Below are 14473 nucleotides of genomic sequence, written 5' to 3'. Positions count from 1 at the left end.
GCAGAGTCAAGTAATGACACACTTGCCTCCAACACAAAGCCTTCCCTGTAACTAGAAAACTAAACAGGGCCAGGACCTGTTATACGGCTCTGAGGCCAAATGATATGGCCTGGCCACACTCACAAGATTATATACTTTAACCTGCAAAACAGGGTGGCTATATCCAAAATACTGATTGGGAACAGCTCCTGGCCCTTGCTAATCCCAAAACCATGCCTGAGAATTGTTTATGACAGAGCTGGCTGGCCCAGGCCAAAAGCAAGGCAGAGCCTGTGCTAGCAATTTAATGGTATAGATGGTCAAGTTCCAGCTCCTGGGCCCATGCCCTGGCATTGCTCATTCAACTAGCACAGACCTTGCCAAACGCAGTTGTATTGTGAGCAGAGCTTGCTGGAAAACAGACACATAAAAAGAAGCAAGAGTATCTGACCAAATGTAAAATCTGTATGCATTTTTATTCTTTTTTTTTTTTTTTTCCCAAGTTTTACTTTCCAATCAGCCTTGTTTTCACAGAGGCCTCACATTTGCTAAAACAACAAAAGGTCAAAATAGTTGTGGTAAGAACTGAATGTGCTTCATTTTTTACCTATGATTCAGTGGTAGTTGCCAGCAAGCTATGGCACTTCCAGTAAAGGCAGACATGCTGTGGGGAGTGTCAGAAGAATTTAAATGGGGAAAAAGGGCAAAGACATCAACAATGGACTAGAAAGACAAAAAGATAAATGAATGAAAGCTTGGATTGCTCCACAGACTTCTCAGAATTGCTTAATGTCTTTGTTTAATCTCCTAGTTGAAAGAAGTGGATGCAGTAAGACACACTGTTGAACAGCTGTGCAGTGACTGCTGTGGTTGCCTTATCTCACTTTGTTTTTGAACCACTTCCTTTATTTCACATCAAAAGAGTGACCCAAAGGTCTCCGCTGTAGAGCAAATCTGCCTCCATGCCACCAGGTCATGAGGCCACGTAAGCAAGGTTGGCTTTGCAGACTTACCATGGGGGACAAGGTAACTTCTACGACCACCTCTGTGTGGCAGCTGCCACCTCTCTGTTCTCTGAAATAAAGTTTTTAAAGCTTTTAGGGCCTTGACCAACTTTTCTCAAAGACTTCTCTTCACAGTTTTGCAGGCTTCCCCTAGCAGAAAATAGCAGGTTCTGTTGGAAGGCCACCGGGTACAGCTCCTGCTCAGAGCAGGCTAACACTACACTGGGTTGCTCAGGGCCTCGTCCACCTGAGTTCTGTGTATTTACAGGGTATTCAGCAAGCTCTATGGGCACTGTACCACTGTTTGACTGCTCTCAGTATCAGCCATTTTTCTTTCTTTCTAACCAGAATTTCCTTTGCTGTCACGTGTGGTGCACTGCCTTTGTCTTATGGTTGTCGTACAACCCTGAGAACACTCTGGCCATGTCTTCTCCATAACCAACAATCAGGAAGCTGAAGAGGGCAATCACACCCTCTCCGACTTCTCTTTTCCAGGCTGAACAAACCCAGCCCTCTCCACTCCATCACGGGCTCTGCTGCCTTATTGTACGGGACACTCACCCAGCACAACATTAAAAGCAACTTGGCCCACAGGGAACAGGGAAACTGAAGTGGCCAGCCTGAGTCTATCTGGATGAATTTATGAGTGTCTTGTTCTACTCTTTTACTTCTGGTTATTTTAAAAGCCTGAGCCCTAGTCCACTCCACCCGGTTCATTTCACTGAGGGTGCTCCACTATGTGCAGAGCATTGACACTGAGCTTTTGTGGCCCTGCCACTTTACAAAGCAAGCGATGATGGAAACAATGGCAATTTACACAAAAACTGAGGAATTATCTGCACAATGTGAAGATGGAAATACAGATAAATCTATTGAAAGACATGACCATTTTTTTCTTGAGATGGCTGCAAAATCCAGAGCTTAGATGACAGCTGAAAAACACTGAAACGGCATTATCCTGCCCCATCCCCAAGCTAAACATTACTGTAAAGCAGGTCATACTTCTAGGCAGGCTGAGAAAACAAGGTGAATAACTGCTTTGTGTGTGGCAAACAAAGTGTCTGTAATCCGTATCTTCAAAAATGCTATACACGTGTATTCTTAAAGAAGCAGCATGACTGAGATAATTACACATGTGCACAATGACCTTAAAAGCCATCAGTTCTACACATCAGATACTTAGGTCACCTGAAAACTACCAAAAGAATTATTGCAAGCGGTGGAAAAAAAAACATTTATCATATGGAATTTAAAACTTCATGAGCAATATCAGGATTAAATACACAATTTTTCCTCCATCATCCAACTTGACGAACTTTGCAAAGATAAATGCTAGACCTTTAGAAGCAGGGATGATAAAGATAATTAATAGAAGCTTAGAAGCAGAATAATGTTGTGAATCTATGTGGGGTATAACTACTGCTTTGCTTTTGAGGAAAAGGAAGATAAATTATTCAGTCTTACTCCATCCCAGCATGAGGTAGGAATTCTAAAGGAAACAAGCTGTTCAGAAACAAAACCGTGATGACTATGCCAACACAGAGGTAGGCTTAGAAGACCCAAAATAAATCCAAAGTTTTAGCATTTATCAGCTGAGGAGGATTCTGGGTATTGTTTTAAGGCAAACTGACAACACCTCTGCTTTGTGAAGTATATTTAAATAAGGGTTCAGTTCTAGGACAGTATCAGGATTGCATCATAGTATGATTTTGCTTAGAAAAGACATCTGCAGATTAGCTGGTTCAATCCTGCTCTAAACAAGGCCAACTTTGATGTAAGGTCACTGTGCCCCTGGTCATGTCGAGCAGTGAGTGAGCAGTGTATGATCCTGCAGTTGCTCTGGGCCCTTGCTCCCATTTTGGACCCTGCATTGGGAATTATTTCTCCTTATGTGCAATCTGCATTTCCCTTGGTAGAATTTCTGCTCATTGCTGGTTTTTCTTTCATATGCAAATCTGAGAACAACCTGGCTCATGCGTCTTTACTCTATCCCATTAGAAAGGCATATGGAGGAGTCACCCCTCCCTCCTCCCCCAAGCCTTTTCTTCTCTGTGCTCAGCAGACCCACCTCTCAGCTTCTCCTATGTCTTGTGCTCCAGTCCCCAAATCATTTTGGTGGCTCTCCATTGCACATGCTCCAGTAGGCCAGTGTCTGTCTTGCACTTGGAAGCCCCAAACTGGATGTGCTCCTTGAGATATAGTCACAGAAGTGACAGACAGGGAATGAACTTTGTTTGAACTGTTGGCCATTCTCTTGCTAATACATCCCATCATCTGGCTGGCCTCCACTGCACTGTACTAACTCATTTTAAACATGCTCTCAACTAGGTCCTTTTCTGCAAAGCTGCTTTCTACCCATTTGCTGTTCGGCTTTCACAGCTGCATGGGATTATTTCATCCCAGGTGGCAAGGCTTTGTGTTTGTCTGCTGAGCTTCATGAGGTTAATAGCAGGCCATTTTTTCATCTTGGTCGTTTCGAACAGTAGCTCTACCCTCTAGCATATGTACTGCTCCATTCAATTTGTTATTTGTGTATTCATTGCAATGTCCACATAATAAATAAAGATATTAAACGCTATCAGTCCCTATACTGACTACTCATCCCAGTACCAGTGGGACTCTGAACAGTTGCCCTCTACTCTCTCTAACCCTGGTGGTCCAGCTAGTTATCCATGTATCTCACAGTGAACCCATGCAGTATGCATCCCTCCACATTAGTTAAAATAATACTGTGTGTGACTGTCAAAATCTTGCTAAAGTTACACTAAATAAAAGAACCAGGGGTTCTTTTATTCAATCAAGGATGACTGTGAGCGGCTTCAAAGTCACATCAGCTCATCTGTCACCCTCAGTACTCCTTGATGCATCCTGTCTGGTCCATGGACTTGTGTATGTCCAGTTGACTTAAGCAGTCTGCAAGTCCATTGCTCATCCTTTACTGTTCTTAACTGTTCTTAACAGCCCCTGGCAATTTTAATTCTTGCTGAGTTTAGGTTCTCCTCATTCCAAACCTGCACAGCAAAGCAGTGTTTTTTCTAAATGCCACTCGAATAGCCTCGCCTCTCATATAAGAGAAGGCTGGGAGAGCTGGGACTCTTCAGCCTGGAGAAGACAGAACAGGAGGTTCTGTCTGGACACCAAGAAAGCACTTCTTTACTGTATAGGTGATGGACCTCTGGTATAAGTTGCCTAGAGACATTATGGAGTCTACTACCTCATGGGAGGTCTTCAAAAGCCATCTGGATATGGTCCTGGGCAAGTAGTTTTATGTGGCCCTGCTGGAGCACACTTGGGTTTGACCAGACAAGGTCCAACCATAGGGAGTTGGACTCAGAAGCCTCCAGAGGCCCCTTGCAACCTCAGTGACTTCAACTTCTGTGATTCTCCCTGCTCCCATACACCTGCATTGCTCCTTTGAGCTCAGGCAGGATTTTCCTGCCCTCAGGCAAGGAGGCCCCCAGCTGTGCCTGCTTGGCCTCGTACACCTGGTAAAAAATTCCTGAGCCACCAGGAGGCTGTCGCTGATGAGCAACTAGATCCTTCTGGGGGCACTGCGGGGTCTTGTTGTACCACACAGCTCGTCTTACAAAGACTGGTACTTCTTAAAAAGAATATGGATTTGCAGGGGAACACGTGGTCAAATTATGCCCAGCATTGCTCTTTGGGAGTATTCCACTTGCTGGCTGACAAACGTACCTCGAAGCATTACTTCAGCGGCTTTGAATGCATGGACTTTGTACAACACATTGAGTTCCTTTGGGATGAAAGGATAACTTTAATTATATATAATATTATCATATAAACAGTATATAGTCTTAAGCATTCAAATTATACAGCCAAAAAAGCTTCTCTTTCTTGACATGTTTGTGTAACAACTTAGCGGTAGTAAATATTATTCACATGCTTTTCAGTGCTTTGTTTTGGGATTACCATAAAAGACCCGGGATCATAAACAGTAAGAAATAACGCTACAATATGAAGAATTTATTACCAGTTATTATTCATTATTTATACAGTGGGTGCATATCACTTTACACACAAACACCACTTACAGACAACATATATTTCTCAGCAGAACTTCTACAGGCTTTGTTTTCCAAAGTGAATCAGTTTGGATATGCTAAATTGTAGTGGGTAACAACCACATCTATTTCAGCTTGACAGGAGCACAGAGCAACTGAAACAGAAGAGGCAGACTGACTTCTGGGAGGATTCCAGGACAGTCAGTTCCTCCAAAACAAAATAAAATGTGCATTTGGTTTGCTGAATAGTGCCCATCTCATCCAAGAAGTGTTACAGCAGTTAACCAGCACACGGGCACTTAGTAATGCTTCAAATTCCAAGGGAAAATCACCCAAAATAACTTGGGCACTTGTAAGTTTATCCTTCTTCTACATGCTGCTTTTCAAAGTAATGGGTGAATACTTATCTCCGTCAGAGCTGCTTCTAGAAGGAGAAACTGGAGTTGGAAAAAAGCGTGAGGAATTCCTTCCGTGGTCTCCCCTGCAGAGCTCTGCAGGCATCGACAATAAAGCCAGTGTTGTGCCCACTCACAAGATAGTGAGTCACTGCATTTCCATTTATGCAGAAGATATCTGCACCTTGTGTGCATTGTTCGGATGGGATGGCGAGCAGCTCAGCATCGCTGATGCAACGTGACTCCTGGCATTACTTCAAGAGAAACAGCACAGGCGGCCTATGCTTCTTGCCATCGAGTCACAAGATCCTCATGGTCCTCTTAAAGGCCTGGGCACTCTGTCAAGAGGATTTTCAGGATTGTAGAAAGGGCAGTGGTGCTGCTTTAATGTCAATTTGGAGTGTCAGCTCTGGCTGATCAGTGCTTCCTGGTATGCCCAGAGAGCATCAGCCTGTGTCCAGCATTTGCAGGTGTAACGTTGAGCAGCAAAAGGAGCCAGAGAGCAGAGGTTAATGTACTGTTTATCACTCCCTGGGCCAAATTTATTTTTATGTCCATCAGCTTCATAGACAACTGTGGTATCAAGCAAGAACTCAAGGACCAAATGACATGGAGAAGTGAAGCTTGGCTCAGTTTTCTTTTCCTTTTTCTTTTTTTTTCTTCTTTTTCTTTTTCCCCCTTCCTTCCTTCCTTCCTTCCTTCCTTCCTTCCTTTCCTTCCTTCCTTCCTTCCTTCCTTCCTTCCTTCCTTCCTTCCTTCCTTCCTTCCTTCCTTCCTTCCTTCCTTCCTTCCTTCCTTCCTTCCTTCCTTCCTTCCTTCCTTCCTTCCTTCCTTCCTTCCTTCCTTCCTTCCTCCCTGTTAATTTGGTTCATTTATTTCGCAAGTGAGTTCTAAACTGAAGAGTCCAAATCAACCAGCAATTCGAGGAAAACAATGCCAGCATGAAAATATGATCTCTTTGGTAGTTTATTCTCCTTCTGATAGGCAGTAAAACTGTGTTTTAAAAAATGACCACCATTTTTATGTTACTGTTAACAAAAATTATGGTAGGAAGACATCCCACCCAACCGCCCCTGCAGCCTTCTGCAAACAGTTTGCATTTGGCTTCCCTGTACCACCATAGACCTTAATCCACTCATCCCCTCCCTCAAAGCTTCCTTTGACGTCGTCCTCTTCATGCAATGCCAAAATCAGAAATTACCTAGATCAGCTGTCTTGAAAATAATTTGCAGGGCCTTCCTGACCAAGTTAGTCATTGACAGCAAAAATAATAGGAAACAGCCAAATGATTCCTCATAAAATTCTTTTTGTAGCTACGTTTGACGGCGACAACAGCAGTATGTTCCTAAATGACAGCAACCAACCTTATGATTTTATGCATTTACAATGCAGATAACCTGCCCTCCTTCAGAAGTAATGCTCCTTGGACAATAAAACTTCAAGTAATCAACATCAGATCACAGGCAAGGAAGCTCACAGGCAGGATTTTCTGCCTGACAGGAGGCTGGAACAAATTTTCTAATGAAACGCACAGACATACGTATTCTGCTGAATTTTTAATGGATAATCTGCAACTAATACATATGCTAAGGATGTAATGATGAGAAAAAATAAGAAAATAAAATGAACTGTAAATCATTTCAAAGAATCAAGCTCTTAAATCCTAGCCAACACACATTTTGCTTAGGTTACTGTTATTACTGATATTTATCCCTTTTAGAAGTCAAGATACTTTTTGATCAAAGTGCCAAAGCCTAGAAATACTCCTTTTTCTTTATCCAAAGCTGTCATGTTTGTGACCTTGTAAGTACTTGGCTATGTCAATTAGTGTTTCAAACATGCTGCCTTTCATCTTCAAATGGAACTGGGACTAGAAACTGGCCAGACCTCTTAGCTCTTTCAACAGATGATAAACACATTGCAAGTCAAAAAAATCCAAGCAGCTTTTTATGACTTTACAGATTAATTAGCATGCCAGGGCTTTCAGACCAATTTCAGTCCAATAAAGTACCCACAAAAGTTGACAAACTAAAGCCACATTTTGTACATCTTAATTTCTACACTATCAAAAATATGTAAAAATCCACATGAGAAGAAATATTAAAATAGGATGATAAGAAGATGTGACAGACCATCAGCACAATTTAAGCCCTCTCTAGGGCCACGGATCATTAGGAACAGTGTTCTACAGAGGAGCCTGAAAACTGCCCAAAGCATCTCTCCAGGCTGTTGAAACATCAGAATTGGTTCCTCTGCACCAAGACCTTCAACACCTTCAGTTTTGGAACCCACCACTGCTCTCACCTTGCTCTCTTGTCCCTTGGCGGCACAGTTACCTCTCAGCTGTTGTGTCATTGTCATATTAGCTAAATACAATTAGTTTAGCAGAAGTTATCATAGAGTTCAATCTATAGACATTGTTGGTCAATTTGTAATCAGCAAAGAAAAAGGTCTCTTGGGACTGAAGGGTCAAATCTCGGCATTTCTTCTTCCTGGCACATCTCTCTAAAGGACCTCTCAGACTTTTGAGGGGATACCAGGAGGATAATACAGTAATATTTTTGGGTGCGCTCTGCTGTTTTTGCCCTGGCTGGGCTGGCGCAATGGTGCACTGCTATCGCCAACAGTGTGCACTTTGGGTGTCTTTCCTTGCCTGCAGACCTCTTACAGGAGGCACGGTCTGGCAACTGCACTCCAGTCACCCCAAAAGGTAAATTACACAAAGTTTATTGAACTTTCAAAGCTAGAAAACCTAGAATATGATTTGGGTGCCAGAGAAAACCTGTCCTTATCTTCTGTTACAAACCATTGTGTGTTATTTCCTCTGGGGCACTCCTCTGCTTTCCTATATTCATGTAATAATCTGTCATAATTAGAGCTTCATGTAGAAGTCTCTGCTTAGGTGGGAAAGGGCTTGCATCTCAAAGACCCTGAAAACTCACATTACTGTATTTTAAAAATTTATTCACAGGTAAAAATACCTTCCTGGAAAAAAAAAATATCAAAAAAATCAGCTGCACTTTTTGACATCCAGGTACTGAAACCTCACTTAGCATCACAGTAATTTGCCAAAAGAATCAGACAGGTCTGTAACACGGCTTTTGCCATTACTGCACTTGGTCTGGACTGCTGCATCATGTCCAGATCAAAGAATTGACAGGCTACTATCTGAAATGGTGACAAAAATATGCCAACTATCAATACGAGCCCTCAGGGGACCGGTAGAGTAGCTTTGCACAGGGAAGCTGGAACAGCAAATCCTATATACTTCATCAGTGCATGTTTTGACTGTTTTCTAGCAACTGTTGTATTCCAATATTTATAATCTCTCTCCTTATGCAAGCCTCTTATATTTTATAATAAAAAGAGTACATAAATTTCAGTTACCGTTACAGAGCAAATTGTTGTATGTAATTAGTCATGTACAACATAAGGCGTAACTTGAAAAACAATGCGTGTTTATTTTTCCTCTGCTTAATCAATATTTTAAATATTTGTGGAAGCCATACACCAGCTTAGCAAATCATCACCTCAGAAGTGAGAGAAAGAAAACAGACAATATAAATTCCGCGACGCACAGCAAACCGTCTGCAAGTGACAGACTGCCATGGAGGGAGCTAAATTTTTTGGACCTTAAGGGAAAGAAACGTAGAACATTTTACTTCTGGGCTGTTCCACTTCATTCCTCTTTACTGTGCATTCCTCAGCCGTACTGACTTGTTTTTCCTTTACCGTAAGATTTTTTTTCCCCTCCCCACGCATCTTTTTAATGCGATTTAGTTGCAGTGATGCACAGAGACAAAGGCAGTGGGGGCGATTTTCCCCCTGCAATCCTTTGCCTGCCTTGCCAGAGAGGTGAATAAATGCTTTAGCATCTCTGTCTTCTCTCCCACATCAGAACAGCGGCTAACCACAGTGGGATCAAAACTATGGCAGCAACACCACGCGTGCCTTAAATGGCATGAGAGTGCTGTAAGTACAGGAGGCCAGCATCACATCTCAGTTATGCTATTTAAAGACTTAAGACTATATAGTTATCCCTGAGCTCGGCTGGAGAAAATCTTATCAAAACTGAAGACTGGCATTTTTATAAGATTTGTCATAGGTTTAACCTTGAGAATAACAAATCATTAAGTGTGTGGAGGCTTAAGAATCAATTTATGTTCCAAGCAAAGGGTTTTTAAAATTAAGGTTGAAAAAAAAATTAGATCTCGCCTGGTGTTGCACAGATTCTGTTGATGTATCAATCTTTTCAGGCATTTAAAAATAATATAGAGATGATAAAAGTAAATGTTCTATAACCAAAAAATCTCTTGGTAATAAAATTTCAAATTACAGCCCATGACAACACTTCTAAATTGAAGCTGTGATACAGGAGCTTTGATGGAGAAAATTGTACAAGTAACTCGCAAAGTAATTCGGAAAAGCAACAAAGAATGAAGATGCTGAGATGAACGGAAAACATAGCTGGAATGGTGTGCAGCATCCTTAAATGAATTGTAGAGTGTTTTGTTGCCAATATCTTAAGCAGTGCTGCAGTCTTATATGGATTTCTTTGATAGCTTCCTTCTACCCACAAATAATCTCACTGCAGGAAAAAAAAAAAAAAAAAAAAAAAACAACAAAAAAACAAAACTGGGAAAACCACCACACAGGGACAAACCCAAACCTGAACTCCATCGTCATACGTGACAGGGCTCAGGGTACTAAGGACTGATGCAAAGGCAGCGGTTTAATGGCAGGAAATTCTGCATTTCTCCTACTGACTGCTTCAGGCATTCGAGGAGCTGAGGCAGATCTGCAGTGAAGGGCTCGTCTCGTCAAACTGCACTGACCCCTGGGTGTCCGTCAGTGGCTTTCCGCACAGCACCAAGGAGGAAAAGCCAAGCTGAGTTAAAAGAGCTGGAACCTTGCCCATGGTGGCACAGAATGAGCAGAAAAAATGATGGTCAAAACCTCCTAGTGTCTCAGTTTCCCTGATGGGAAGTGCAGCATTGAAATCTTCGTATGTTGTTGAGGTTTAAATACTTTTTTCTCACCTCTCCTGGCAGCCTCCAGTGAAATAGGTTACAGCAGTGCAAAGTATCGTCTTTATTTTGCTCAGCAAAAATTAAGGCTTACGAAAATACAGATATTTCTTTTTGTTTAAATAACTCAGACCAAACATCCGTAAGTACTTAAACGTGGCAGATCCACTAAGTGTGATTTGTACCAAAGCATCTGTGGTAAGAAGGTTACAGGTACGCTTTGAGAATAAATTTCAAAGGTCTGCAAAGTATAATTAGTTCTAAAGTTCTCCTACACATTAATAATTAGTAATAAAATCCTTCTAAAGCCCTCCACAGAAAGACGTAAAAAGCTCTTCCAGAAGCATAAAAACAGAGACGAAGCCCAACCCCCTCATCATTGGCATTACACATATCTTAAGCTTCCTTCTGAAGACAGTTTCACCTCTCTCCAACAGTTAATTTGATCAATTTTTTCTCTCCCTTCCAACGCTTTTTCCATTCATATCTCATAACTCGGGGTGAAGTCTTTAATCTTACATACATTTCCATGATAATTTAAAGACCAAATGGTTCAGCCAGATTAGATAGTCTAGTGGTCCTTAAAGCTATTTATCTATAAATTCCCAAAGCAATTCCATCACCAACACAGGCAGCTTCGCAGTCCAGTCGGAGAGAAAAGAAGGCTTTTCCTCCTTTCTGAATTTGTCATTTTAGGATTCAGTCCATCAGGAGGTGAAGGGCAGGAATACCACCAATGCCTGCCAATAGAGGTATCAGTAGACAGGGCTCTTGTCAAAACGACTTCCCTTCAGTTTTTGACAAGATCATGACTCTGCTTGATAACAACTAATGGAGGATGATGGCATGTATATGTATTTTTAATAACTATTGACTTAGCACTGTGCAATGCTTTGGATTAAAGACTTTGCAATTGACAGCAGTGGTGGTCAATGAGTTAAGAACTGGTAAACTGATTTATTTTTTTTTCTAAGATTTTACCTCCCAACGGGAAATGTTTCAACACGAGACAATAACTGCTGATACTAAGCCAAATGGTATTCAACTTTGCAACCAAGATCCGGAAGTAAATTGGCAAAACACTGATAAATTTGTGGGTAGTAGAAATATTAAAGGGATGGAAAGTAAGGAGAATAACGCTATTGCATGAAATGATGAGTTTTCATGCAACAAATGGTGAAGTTATACATGTAGGAAAAGGAAGAACACATGACTGTACCCACAGCTGCAGTTACTCTGGAAGTGTAAGGGCCCAAGTGAAAAATGCTATGTGTGCATCTAGCACCTTGGTGAAAAAGCCTGAAACAATTATTATTAGCTCTGTACGCATGGGAACAGAGGAAGGGAGCAGTTTTATCTCTGTATGAGGGAAGAGTGAGTATGATGCTGAAATGTTGCGTATGGTTTTGGTATCCAGATTTTCAAAGGCGGATAAGAATCGGAGGGGATGCAAAAGATACAGAGTCATTTTGGAGGCTACTAAAACTGGTACACTGCAGGAAACTAGAGGAATCAAGGATCAAAGTCTGAAGCCAGATTAAATGATTTATTAAAAAATGAATCAAGTTGTAACTGGGAAGATACTGAAACAGCAGGAATACAAAACAAAAGGTTGGGCCTTTGTGCTTTTTGAGTTCTTCAAACCAGCTCAGGAGATGCACTAAAGTCAAAGTTGGTAACTGGAGGAAGCAGAGAGGCCTCTCTGTCCTCAGGCTGGAGGAATATCACTGGCTGTACCCATATCCTTAGACGATCACAGAAGAGGAAGGCTCTAACTAAGCTATCAAATATCCTGCTTCCAACCACAAAACAGAACCGAGAAATTCATCTTAAGATGCCACTGGCCCTCTGTGAGCTGGTACCCCATAAACACGTTAACAAGAAGGCTACAGATGGCAGACTGAGCTCTCCCCAGCTCAAGACAATTTGGCACATTCCTATTTTTTTAAACAAACCAAGCAACCGCATTACTCTCCCGACTTGTGATTTCCTCATTATACAGACCTCGTTTTTTATGGTTAACCATTAGCTGGATTCTACAAGAGAAAGGCACTGGCTGGGGACATGGCTAACCACAAGTGCTAACCTCGGCTGTGTGTCAGGGAGAGAGACGGAGTCAGGTGGGGTGAGCATCAGTATGTACGAGCACCTGATATTTTTTTCCTGACACTGTTCCACATCATTAGTTGGAATCTCGCTATACACTATACCCTTACATCTCTGTTGATCCTCCCTCCCTTCTCTTTAAAAGTCTTTTTCTTTCAGTACATGCCATTTTGAATTTTCAGAGCTGCTCAGCTGATTCTCGGCAGAAGAGGCTGGGGCAAGGACGGTAGGCATTTTTGCACATTAATTTTATGGGAGATTACACAGCTGATTAACAGTTCTCTGAACAAAAAGTGTCCCATGCTACCTCCATTCTTGCCTGTTTATTGCTTTTGATCTATTCATGCCAAAACATTCGTACTAATGAAAGTAATCAGAAAATTGCCTAATAAGGTAATTTAGAAAACAGTTCACATTGAACATATGATCAAAAGGCATTTAACTTGCAGTTCCTGCCTCCTCTCCCCCAGTAAACACATGGTTTACTGGCACTGCTGTGCTTCAAAATGGTTTTGAACATCTGGGAGAAGGGCTGATCAGCTTCAGACAATAGTTGGACTCTGAGCAGACCCAGGAACAAAGGTCATGATAAATGAAATGACTGCTTTGGCTCCAAAATTGCCTCAATCTTCTCCAGAAAAAGCATGATTGAAATGTGTCTATCTGTGGATAGCATCTGGAGCACTCTAAATATGTTTTGATCAGATTGGCTTCTTTCAAATGAAAATTATTTGAAGACACCATGGAAAATTTTTAAAACCAAATACACTGTAAACTTTAGCCTAATGTTTCCTTCTGCAGCATTGACCTTGTTTTTCTACAGTGTGAAGAAAAAAAAAATCAATATAATAATGGTACTGCAGTAAAATTTCAGCTTGCTCTTGGCTTTAAATAACTTTATTGTCTCCTTTCCCCTGTCTGTGTCTGCTGCATTTGGCACTTGCAGTTATTAAAATGAAACCAAGTTGAAAGAAAATGTTAAATATCATAAAAAGAAAACCAGCAGTGCTTCTGGCTCACTTTGCTAATGCTGTGGTCACCTTTACAATTTGCCAGGGTTTTCTATTCCCCAGCTGTTCTACCTGAATTTGCATGCAGAAAGAAACCCTAAGTTTCTAACTGGAATAACAACTTGTTCTTTGTAGATTTAAAAGAGCTAAATGTTTGTGGTGGCTTAAAAAAAAACAAAACAAAAAAAAAATAAAGAGAGAAGGAAGAAGAAAAGCAGAAGAAGAAAAAATAAAAAGCTGTCCCCTCTCCCCAGTTATATATTAGAACAAAATGCCTCAATGATTTACTAGTGATTTCAATTCTTAGCTGCTTAACATTTTTTTTCCTTCTTAGTGTGCATTTCTGTACAAAAGAGAGAGCCTGGTTTTAACAGTCCCACTGTTACACTCTAATCTGCACTAAGAATGAGGCTTTGTAAACCTCATATGAAAGTACCAACTAAAGAAAAGAAAAAGACACCATTTGGCCAAAATTATGCCCTTTGCCCATTTTCTGCACCTTCTGGATGAAAACCACATCCACCTGTTGTCAACCACAGCCCTGCCTTGGTAACCAGACAATGAGGGCATTCTCAAAAGCAAAAATGGGAACCACAGGCTCCAGGAAAAGCGATGGAGAGCCCAAATGTAGGCAGTGCTAGAAGAAAAGGGGAGTTTGCTCTGCTCAGCCCTGGGCCTCTCAGGAACATGAAAACCCTAAGTCTCAGAGCAAAGATGTCCTGTTCAAGTGCGTGCACAATGCACAAAATGATAAAAAGGCAGACACTGCCCAGGAAAACATTTTCTCCTGTTCTTTGCTGTGCTGCGAACGCAGATTTTGCAAAGGGACGGATGATGCTCCACCTCTAACATCCCCTCAAGACGTCATCCCCAGAAAAAAAAATAATAAAATAAAATAAATAAGGAACGTATAAAAAAGCTAAATTCTTA

At 41.4% G+C, this 14473-nt stretch overlaps 1 protein-coding gene and 1 long non-coding RNA gene across 16 annotated transcripts in view; both read right to left on the bottom strand.

Annotated features, from left to right (window-relative positions):
* LOC137854831 (uncharacterized) overlaps positions 1-14467 on the bottom strand; it is a 28832-nt gene extending 14365 nt beyond the window's left edge. The window contains exon 1 of the long non-coding RNA XR_011095417.1: positions 3052-14467. This is a non-coding gene — a long non-coding RNA (uncharacterized lncRNA). The remainder of the gene's footprint in view (positions 1-3051) is intronic.
* KLHL29 (kelch like family member 29) overlaps positions 1-14473 on the bottom strand; it is a 389115-nt gene that overhangs the window by 230428 nt on the left and 144214 nt on the right. The window lies entirely within an intron of this gene.

Source organism: Anas acuta, chromosome 3 (genome assembly GCF_963932015.1).
Source record: "Anas acuta chromosome 3, bAnaAcu1.1, whole genome shotgun sequence".
NCBI classification, from domain to species: domain Eukaryota; kingdom Metazoa; phylum Chordata; class Aves; order Anseriformes; family Anatidae; genus Anas; species Anas acuta.
The sequence above is the reverse complement of the archived record's forward strand: the minus strand, read 5'-3'. Positions and strand labels throughout refer to the sequence as shown.